General features: G+C 44.9%; 1 pseudogene; it reads right to left on the reverse strand.

Moving 5' to 3' along the window:
• Nucleotides 1–1,441: 1,441 nt before the first annotated feature.
• LOC136463328 (26S proteasome regulatory subunit 6B homolog) lies at nt 1,442–4,231 on the reverse strand (annotated as a pseudogene).
• Between the last annotated feature and the right edge of the window lie 287 nt (nt 4,232–4,518).

A 4,518-nucleotide genomic window follows, 5' to 3' on the forward strand; every position in this document is an offset into this window, starting at 1 on the left:
TAAAATATTACTCCCTCCGTTCCAAATTGTAAGTCATTCTTTTGCTAGGCATCTAGATATACACTATGTCTAGATACACACTAGATACATAGTAAAAGTTGTGTATCTATAAAAGCCGGAACAACTTAAAATTTGGGAGGGGGAGTAACAGTTATCTTGGTTACATTATATGTGGTACCCAATATAGATTGGGTTAAGAAGATAACTTTATGGACTATCACAGATACTGTTCCAATGAGCATGAAACCAGAATGCAACAATTTTGACACAGATGAAGAGCCCATTCAATAGCTCTATGGACTATCACAGATACTGTTCCAATGCTAACATGAAACCAGAACACAACACTTTTGACACAGCTTAGAGCACATTCAAGCTTGTACTAGACAACATAGAGAATCTATAAACACCTTTCTACTTGATGTTTTCACTTCAGTATAGAGGATGCATAGATACCCATCAGTTTCTCCCCAACCTTTTTCGAAAAAACAATGACAGCAGTATCTACGCTACCAGAACAACTAAGCAACTATATTTTATTTTATTATCCAAAAAGCATGAGTGGGAATAAACTGACCCATTAACATTATAACATGCATCAATTCACTACTTTTATTTCCAACCCAAAAGCAATTCATATTGGGACTGTACCTCACCCAAGTACTTCTGTACAAACTCCGAACCGACGACTCTGATAAAAGCAGCAGTGGTATGATGTGCGACTGCTTTGGCAAGCATGGTCTTGCCAGTACCTGGAGGACCATACAGAAGCACCCCTCTTGGAGGATCAATACCAATCTGCTTGTACAACTCATGATGAGTCAAGGGTAACTCAACCGCCTCCCGTATTTCTTGCTTTTGGATGTCGCATCCTCCATATCCTGCAGACCATAAGAAACCAATAAATTGTAATGCACTGAAACCAAGTGCATAGGTGTACTTCAAGAAATTAGAGCCAATTCCTTACAAGCCACTAGAAAAGTTCCGAATTCCGTCTAGATGACCACTGAAAAAGTTCATGCCATTTATGTCATCATTTCATTTTTTCACACCCTTCTATGCCACTGTTGTCTTGTCTGTTAGTTGAAGATGCCGTTACAACACACGTGGATGTCAGTTCTTTTCTAAAATGCCCATTTTAACCCCAGCTATGACTGGAGGCCAAGAGTCTGTTTTCACCTTCACTCGTTCTCTCATCTTCCCCATTCCCCATCTGCTCCCATCAATCTGCCATCCTACCTGCTCTGCCTGCGAAGCATCTGCTATAGAGATTTGAGACAGAGATCCGCTCAATGAGAGTGAGGGAGGCATCAGGGCGAGGAGCAGCTCAGGGATCACCCTGCCTCGATCTGTGCATTCGACAAGCTGCATAGCCGACAGGCAAGGCCGCTATGCCGCATGGCCACATCGTGCAGGATAGCATCGAGTTCTTCAGCATTGGGGACTGCTACAGCAGCGGCGTATACAACTTGCTTCTCCTGTTCATGTGGTCGTTCAGGGTTGACAATGAATCACTAGTCATATCCGTTCTTGCTTCTCCTGTTCTCTGGTTCTTAACGCTGCCAATGTCACGGAGAGCCCAAACATCCATGGCCACATTCATTTGAGGGGTAAATGGACATTTCGTTCTTTAGTTAGGAACCGTTACACTAGAGCATGATGGCAGTGGCATAGAAGGGTGCAAAAAGATGAAATGATGGCATAGAAGACATGAATTCTTTTAGTGGTCAAGCCGGAATTCGAAACTTTTCTAGTGGCTTGTAAGGAATTGGCTCGAGAAATTAGATAACAAAACAAAACTGCAAAGAACCATATTTTGTTTCCTATTCAAAGAAATTCTTAAAACAATTGAAGCACAGATCCAACGTTAATGTGGCACATAGCCTTAAAACCCACTGAACCTACAGAAAAGACGAAACCAATATGGTTCCCATTGCAGCAGAACCGTGATATTTTACATAAAATTGAACCAGTTTCTGCATAAATTTCCACCATTTTCCATAACTCATCTATTGAGATCGGAATAGAACCTGCTAGTATCTACAATTGGAACAGAACCAAGTGAAACAATCCCCATTTTGTTGTTTGAGGGCATGCTCGAAAACTTGTTTTCTGTGGTGCTACATGTTGACTGATTTGATGTCGTTTAAAAACTTTAGTGATTCTTCCGTTCAGTGTTTTTTTACTTCCCACAATCAATGTTCAAAAAGGCACTGCTAGGTGCTCGCCTAGGCCCGCTTACGCGCTAGGCGGAGGGGTTCCGCCTCGCGTAAGGGGGTAGGCGGAGGATAGGCGCGGCAGGGAGGAGGGCGGGCCGCCAGCATGGCCAGGGGCCTGCGAGCAGTGCGGAGGAGGCTGGGACTGGGGCCGGCGAGCAGCGCAGAGGAGGCTGGGACAGGGGCGGCGGGCGTCACGGAGGCAGAGGGGCGTCGCACGGCGCGGCCAGTCGCGGCTTGCGAGTGGTGCGGCAAGCAGGAATAGATAAGGTTGGGAGGTGAGGTTAGGGATAAGGTTTGCTGTTCAGACTTGGGCTTGGGCTGTTTTTATGGGCCTTCTTCTATAACTCTTGACCCATTGTTCTCCTGTTTCTCCTTTTCTTTTATACTTTGATGTAAATATGCATGGATATGGAAACGCCTAGAAAAACGCCTTGAAACGCCTAGTCTCGCTTAGGCTCGCCTAGGCTCTAGGCTATGGGTCATCGCCTAGCGCCTTTTTGAACATTGCCCACAATGCCCTTGCACTTCTCGTAGTCTCATCTGTGAGAATACCCCTGACCCTTGCTTATACAAGTCAGAACCGCGTGTGTTCGCACGTCCAATGATGGTACGCTGTCCAATTCTAGTGCATACTCCCTCTGTCCCTTTTTAAGTGTTGCTATGGTATTTTGCTAAGTTTGACAAGGTTTGTAGAAAATATTAGCATCATTTGTAGCTTGAAATAAGTTTATTTTGAAAAATAGATTCAACAATCTATCTAATGATACTAATTTGTTCCATAAATATTAATATTTTCTTGTATATATTTGGTCAAAGTTGAGTATGTTTGACTTCTCGGGAAGTGAGAAAAAGGGACGGAGGGAGTATTGATGATGTGACCGTTATATAAATATGCGAGAAGTCATTCAGGTGCATGCAATAACATGTGTGTTCAGCTGCATAAATGGACACCGTTTGCTAGTAATAATTAGGAAAAGATGCAGCCTTTTGCAGGTTCTAAAAAATAGATTTTGCCTATTTGTATACCATAACTAGGAAGACGCCCACTGCAATCAATAACATCGACAGATATGTGGAGCCTGACCAATGAAGAAGCAGAACTCTACTTCATATGGAAGCATAGACAGATCTAGGGCCCAGCCTGACTGATATATATACTCATAAGGACATTATGATTCGGGATAACAATGTAACGACCAAGTGATTTATCATCAGCTCTATAATAAGAAGTCAAATTAACCAAGGGCATCATGCGGATAAGGCAAATTCAAGGATACACTTACGATATATATACTCATAAGCACATTATGATTCGGGATAACAATGTAACGACCAAGTGATTTATCATCAGATCCATGATAAGAAGTCAAATTAACCAAGGGCATCATGCGGATCCGGCAAATTCAAGGATACACTTACGTTGTAGGTGACATTGGGCTTCTCCGACGATCCCAGCAAGGAGATGCTGGGAGTCGGCCTCGGGCGGCAGCACGTCGACTAGAGCGTTGGAATGACGATGCAACGCGACGGATGCTGACGGCTTGAGAATCTCGCGGTTGATGGTGCTGAGGATCCGCACGTAGTAGTTGCTGCCCGTGGTAGAGCCCACGATGCCGTTGTTGCCGTCGACCATTTCCATAAACTGGCCAATGACGAGCGGTACGGACTGGATCCGCTTGACCTCCTCCTGCGCACGGAGGAGTTCGCGCTTGAGGTTCTTCTGTTCGTCTTTAACGTACTCCTCCTGGATCTCGACGAACTCCATGTAGCGCTGGAGCGACTTGAGGCGGCCATAGAGGTCGTCCTCCTCCTCGACGAACGCGGCCACGGAGGCTGAGGCAGTAGAGGAGGCCGGGTACGACGGAGGGGGCGCCATCTGAGTGGCCACCGGAGGGGCAGGGCCGGTGGTGGCGGCCGACATCGAAAGGCGAGGGTTCGGGTCTCGACTTGGGTTCGACTTTGGGGATCGGGGAGGAGTTCGATTTGAAGGCTAGCTGATTTGGTTCATAGGGTGGACAAATGGTTTTTTTTTTTTTTTAGGATTAGCTTTCCTAAGGAATATTTCCTTTTCTCGCCTTTGGTTGATATGAAAAGCAAAGGGAATGTTTCGTAGGATTAGAGTCCTATGAGTCCGTTCCATAGGAAACAAAAACATTAGGGACCCTTTGGTTTGAAGAAATGCCAAAGGAATTCTGAAGAATTGAGTTTCCTACCCTTCGGTTTGAAGAAATGCCAAAGGAATTCTGAAGAATTGAGTTTCCTAAGGATTCATTCATATAGAGCCCTTTGCTTCATAGGA

This window comes from Miscanthus floridulus, chromosome 7 (assembly GCF_019320115.1).
Source record: "Miscanthus floridulus cultivar M001 chromosome 7, ASM1932011v1, whole genome shotgun sequence".
NCBI lineage: Eukaryota > Viridiplantae > Streptophyta > Magnoliopsida > Poales > Poaceae > Miscanthus > Miscanthus floridulus.